At 42.2% G+C, this 6,498-nt stretch overlaps 1 pseudogene; it reads right to left on the minus strand.

Annotated features, from left to right (window-relative positions):
• Window positions 1-4,480: 4,480 nt before the first annotated feature.
• On the minus strand, window positions 4,481-5,575 carry LOC105711827 (adaptin ear-binding coat-associated protein 2-like; annotated as a pseudogene).
• Between the last annotated feature and the right edge of the window lie 923 nt (window positions 5,576-6,498).

The raw sequence follows: 6,498 nt of genomic DNA on the forward strand, positions 1-6,498 counted from the left end.
AGTTTGTACTTCTGTGGGGTTAGAAATTTTTTTTTATCATTTTTTATTGTGTCTATTTTATTCTTCTGTCTTTTCTTCTTTATTGGTCTAGCTAGTAGTCTATCTATTTGGTTATTATTATTATTATTATTTTCAAAAAACCAGATCCTTGAGTAAATGAATTTTTTGAGGGTTTTTCATGTCTCTATCTCCTTCAACTTTGCTCTAATCTTGATTATTTCTTGCCTTCTGCTACCTTTTGGACTAGTTTGCTCTTGCCTCTCTAGCTCTTTTAATTGTGATGTTAGGGTGTCTATATGAGATCTTTCTGGCTTTCTGATGTGGATATTTAGTGCTATAAATTTCCAATTAACACTGTTTTAGCTGTGTCCCAGAGATTCTGTTATGTTGTCTCTTTGTTCTCATTGGTTTCAAATAACTTCTTGATTTCCGCCTTAATTTCATTATTTACTCAGTAGTCATTCGGGAGCAGGTTGTTCAATTTCAACGTAATTGTGTGATTTTGAGTGAGTGCCTTAATCCTGAGTTCTAATTAGATTGCACTGTGGTCTGAGAGACTGCTATGATTTCATTTCTTTTTCATTTGCAGGAGTGTTTTACTTCTAATTATGTGGACAGTTTTAGATTCATTGCCATGTGGCTCTGAGAAGAATTTATATTCTGTTGATTTGGGGTGGAGAGTTCTGTACATTTTGGGGTGGAGAGTTCTGTAGATGTCTGTAGAGCTGAGTTCAAGACCTGAATATCCTTGTTAATTTTCTGACTTGTTGATCTAACATTGACCGTGGGGTGTTCAAATCTCTCATTATTATTGTGTGGGAGTCAAAGTCTCTTTGCATATCTCTAAGAACTTGTTTAATAAATCTGGGTGCTCCTGCGTTGGGGGAATATATATTTAGAACAGTTAGCTCTTCTTGTTGAATTGTTCCCTTTACCATTATGTAACGCCCTTCTTTGTCTTTTTTGATCTTTGTTGATTTAAAGTCTGTTTTGACAGAAACTAGAAATGAAACCCTCCTTTTTTTTTTCTTTTTTGGCTTTTCTTTTGCTTGGTAAATTTTCCTCTGTCCCTTTATTCTGAGCCTATGTGTCTCTTTGCACGTGAGATGGGTCTCCTGAATACAGCACACCAATGGTCTTGACTTTTATCCAATTTGCCAGTCTGTGTCTTTTAATGGGGCATTTAGCCCATTTACATTTAAGGTTAGTATTGTTATATGTGAATTTCATCCTGTCATCATGATGCTATCTGGTTATTTTGCAAACTAGTTGGTGCAGTTACTTCATAGTGTCATTGGTCTTTATATTTTGGTATGGTTTTGCAGTGGCTGGTACTGGTTTTTCCTTTCCACATTTAGTTCTTCTTTCAGGAGCTCTTCCAAGGCAGGCCTGGTGATAACAAAATCCCTCAGGATTTTCTTGTCTGAAAATAATTTTCTTTCTCCCTTGCTGATGAAGCTTAGTTTGGCTGGATATGCAATTCTAATTATTTCCTTTAAGAATGTTGAATATTGGCCCCCAATCTCTTCTGGCTTATACAGTTTTTACTGTGAGGTCCACTGTTAGTTTGATGGGCTTTTCCTTTGTAAGCAACCTGACTTTTCTCTCTGGCTGCCCTTAACAATTTTTCTTCTTTTCGACCTGGGAGAATCTAATGATAACATGTCTTGGGGATGATCTTCTCACATAGTATCTTACTGGTGTTCTCTGTATTTCTTGAATTTGCATGTTGGCCTGTCTTGCTAGGTTGGGGAGGTTCTCCTGGATAATATCCTGAAGTATGTTTCCCAGCTTGTTTCCATTCTCTCCATCTCTTTCAGGTACTCAAATCAATCATAGGTTCAGTCTTTTTATGAAGTCCCATATTCCTTGGAAGCTTTGTTTATTCCTTTTTGTTTTTTCTCTAATCTTGTCTGCATGTTGTATGTCAGTAAGGTGTTCTTCAAACTCTGACATGTTTTATTCCTCTTGGTCGAATCAGCTATTGATACTTTTGTATGCTTCATGAAGTTGTCATGCTGTGTTTTTCAGCTCCATCAAGTCATTTATGTTCCACTCTAAACTGGTTATTCTAGGTAGCAACTCCTCTAGCCTTTTATTAAAGTTCTTAGCTTCATTGCATTGGGTTAGCACATGCTCCTTTAGCTCAGGGTAATTTTTTATTACCCATTTTGTGAAGCCTACTTCTGTCCATTCATTCATCTCATCCTCTGTCCAATTGTGAGACCTTGCTGGAGAGATGTTGTAATCATTTGGAGAAGAGGTACTCTCGCCTTTTGGGTTTTCAGCATTTTTTTTGTTGATTCTTATCTTCGTGAGTTTGTCTAGTTTTGAGGCTGCTGACTCTTTGATGGGGTTTTTGTGGGGGCTTTTTTCTTGTTGTTGATGATATTGTTGTTGCTTTCTGTCTGTTTTTCTTTCAATGGTCATGTCTCTCTTCGGTAGGACTTTTGCAGTTTGCTGGGGGTTTACTCCAGGCTCCATTCATCTGGTTTGCTCCCACTCCTGGAGATGTTACTCAAGGAGGCTGGAGAACAGCAAAGATGAGTGCCTGCTCCTTCTTTAGGGATCTCTGACCTCCAGGGGCACCAACCTGAGGCCAGTAGGATCACTCCTGTGTAGAGTATCTGACAACCCCTGTCGAAGGGTCTCACCTAATTGGGTGACACAGGGAACAGGACATGTTTAACAAAGCACTTTGTCTTGGGTGTGTGCTTTACTGGGGAGAAACCCACTCATCTAGGCTGCCTAGATTCCTCAGAACTACCAGGAGGAAAGGCTAAGTCTGCTGGTCCACAGAGTCTATGGCCACCCATCCCATAGGGAATCAGGTCCAGGGAGTTCTGGTTTCTGTCCCTGAACCTCTGGCTGGAGTTGCAGAAGTTCCTGCATGGAAGCTCCACCCAATGAGAAAGAATGAGTCAGAATCAGGCCTGAAGAGGCACTCTGGCTGCAGTCTTCCTCAGCTGATGTGTTGGGCTGTAGGGGACACATCTTGGGACCAAGCCATCCAGCCTCCCTGGCTCCAGCAGAGGAATAACACAGCCTGGAACTGTAGAGATGAATGCCGTCCTTCCCCTGCCCAGGGAGCTTAGTGTGTTAGAAAGTTGTGAGTCCCAGTGCTGACTGCTCTCCCTTCCCCAATAAGCTCCAATGGCTTAGAGAGCAGGCAGCTGCAACTGTGGTGCTGGTCACCTCCCCACGGGAGTTTGCTAAAATGTGACCATTTTAAAGAAACTTTTCACACATACACACTCAAGAGCAAACTTTCACCCATGCAATGTTTGATGTATGAGCATAGAAAAGTCACCTGTATAACAAATGTTTCCACCCATGGAGTAGCTCTACCAGCACACCTGAAATATGATCTAAAAAAGTGATATATAAATACATAGTTATTATGTTAGGTGAATTAGCACTCATAGGAAGCATATATACTACATATTAAAGTAAATGAAATAAATGTCATCGAGCAAGTAACATCAAAAACATTGGCTGAATGATTTCAATATGTCTGGTTGAAGTTTGTTCTCTTTGTGTTCGTTTTAACCCATAAATTTCAGAACAAACTTGCCTATTACTGACTTTTTTTCACATACAATGACAGAAGTAAAAATATTTATTTTATCTTAAAAATCTGGTCCCACAAAAAGGTCAACACTTTTTTCAGTTCATGATCTTGACCCTTGAAAAAAGAAATCTTTCAACTGACAGGTAAGTTGATAAAAGGAATTTCAGAGGTGCGTTCAGATTTCTTACAAGCCAGTAATCCAAGCAACCCTGGACTTCTAGTTCACTGAGCTCCTCCGGCTAGTCATTCACAGTTCCTGAAGGAGAAAAGAAAGAAGTTGTTTGCAGATAAGTCACTTTAGAAACCACCAGAGAGAAACCCAAGTCTGCCAGGAGCTGCGTTGTGAATTGGTGAGACCAGGGGGCCACGAGCTGACAGGAGTGCTGGCTCCCACAGCTCCATGCTGACAGCTTCCACCTTCCTGACCCAACACCATTCCAGCCGGCTTCCAGCACCCGCCTTGGCGCTGTGTTGCCTAACTGGCCTAGAATACATGAAAACCAGACAACTGGCCAGAGATGAACACTGCTGCCTGAAGCTCAGGGCAGCCGCTGGCAGTGAGGGATGCCTTCAGAGACACCGCTGGAGCACACTGAGGGAGCAGTTCTTTTTGCAAAGATGAGTTAGTGAGGATCAGCACATTAGCAAAGCAAAACATTTAAACATTTTTAAAAGCTGCTTAATCCTTCCAATTTCCCTCCTGGTTGTAAGCTCAAGCTGTAGCCTCTAAACCTGCTAAAAATCAGGAAGGAACCCCTCCTCTTGAGGGCAGATGGACTGAAGTGGCTACAGCCAGTGTGGGTAAAGAAAGCCCCCCACTGAACAGTGATCACATGACACCTGCAGACCCTAGAAGGGCTGATCTGAATCCAGGCAGCAAACTCAACACATTATTTCGCTTTGGGAGCTTGTGTTTAATACGCGTCATTGTGATAGAAGAAGTCTCAGAGTCTCTCTCATGTCAAGAGGACAGACGGGGACAGGGATCCTGGAGCTTTTCTTCTCCTGTGTACTGGTTGCATACTTGAATCCCAGGAAACAGTGTGACACGATGCCAATTTACTGCCAAACATGCCCAGTTTGTCAACAGAGCCAGGCAAGGAGAGAGGAGAGATTCATGCTCCAAATACAGGCCAGCTGAGGAAAGCTTCGCCCTCCTTCCTTTGGCCCAGACGAGGGAGCTCCTTCCCAGAAGTCACATGAGGAAAAATTGTGCTCAGGTCAGAACTGGACCCAGTCTGGTTGGGTCTGGCTGGAAGTTGATCCTGTAGATTTGGTAAAGTCTCCCCAGATGTCAGCGGTGGCAGGCTTGGGCTGTGGCCAGGGTACAGAAGCACCTCCTGAAGTGGGAGCAACTGCTGGCTGGACGAGGGATCCCCCCACCGACAACTGCTCCCCAGGGGGAGGGATGAGGGTGGAGGTTTTGCCCCCTGGGGGAGGGGGAAGCAAGCTCAACCCTCCTGTGCTGGCACGCCGGGCTCGGGGATTCCCGGCTGCTCCTTCCGTCTTCCTCATGTTTGCAATGTTGAGCTTGATGGCCTGGTCCTCCTTGAAGCCCAGGTCCAATTTGGGGCTTTGGTCTGGGTTCTGGGCTTGTTTTGCAAATTCACACTGCTGTTTCACCCACTTGAAATGATCCTGCAATGCAATATTGAAGTCAAATGCATCACCTCGGTCCCCAAGGCCAATTCCAATAAACGCCCATTGCCCGTTTCCATCTTCAGTGCGGATCACGAAGTACCTGCTGGAATCCGTAACGCTCTCCACAGCCGTGCGAGGAAACTGATCCACTGGGGCCCGAGCAAAGAGCTCCCCTGAGGTCCTGTCCTCCAGCTTGACGTAGGCCATCTGCCCTTTGCAGTGATCCTCAGCTGGCCACTCCATGATGGCTGGTCAAGCTGCCACAGCGGCCCTGCAGCCACGGTTGGTAGCCCGCGGAGGAATGCGGTAGACGTGGGCGTCAGGCTTGGCACACAGCACCGACTCGTACCCGCTCTCCTCCATCGCGACGCCTGGAGCCCACCCGCCTATTACTGATTTTATGGGCATTGTAAGCTGGTTATTTAAGGACATTAAAAATACTCTTTAACAGTATCCCCTCTTTATTTTTTACTGTGAAGCTGTGCTAATTTCAGAGAAGTTAACATTACCAAGGAAAAAATTATTTTAATTAATATGACATAAACATTATATGTAGGTAAGTTACATATCTATATGTGTGTTTATGTACTGTTTTTATGTACATACAGATATGTATGTGTATATATATATGTTTATGTATATATATAATGCTAACTCTAGCCTTATAAACCCTTTTAAATTAAATTTCAAATAAAAATCATAAGGTATAGGTGATGTAACCTTACATTTTAATTCAGAAAAAAAAGTCATAAAATGGAGAGAAATCTCTAAAAGAGAAGAAATATCAAGAAGGACTCAATTGCTAAAGTAGGTCAAGGGCAATTAAATTGCCCCCTTAGTATGGCTGCTAATAATTCGATTATTTCTGTAAATTATATTTTTACAAAGTTCCTTTGAAAATATTGTTCTTTTGTTTTGATAAGCTTTTAAGACTTATTTACACACGTCTTATTGCCTGTTGGCCGTTTTCTTTCATTATAAAAGTCATTTTGTTGGGATCTTGATTTAATTATAGACTCTATTCATTAGGGCAACTGACCAACTGAAGAATCCCTGCTGCTTTATTCAATAGAAGTAGCTCCTGGAGTTTTGTGTTTAATTCACTCCATTTTCCCTGGTTCATAAAGCATGAAAACTTTTATTTTATTCAGTATTTTTCTTGGATCTCTGATTGAATCAGTTTCCAAGGAATAAGACATGTATGTGAGTTATATCTCCTTTATAAATTTTCTTTCTTGCAAGGAATTACTTTTTAATTGCCAATATGGGGATTGGCTAGGCTAAGT

The sequence above is a fragment of the Aotus nancymaae genome, unplaced genomic scaffold (assembly GCF_030222135.1).
Source record: "Aotus nancymaae isolate 86718 unplaced genomic scaffold, 86718_ANA_hifiasm-v0.15.2.pri h1tg000022l_1, whole genome shotgun sequence".
In the NCBI taxonomy this organism is placed as follows: Eukaryota; Metazoa; Chordata; class Mammalia; order Primates; family Aotidae; genus Aotus; species Aotus nancymaae.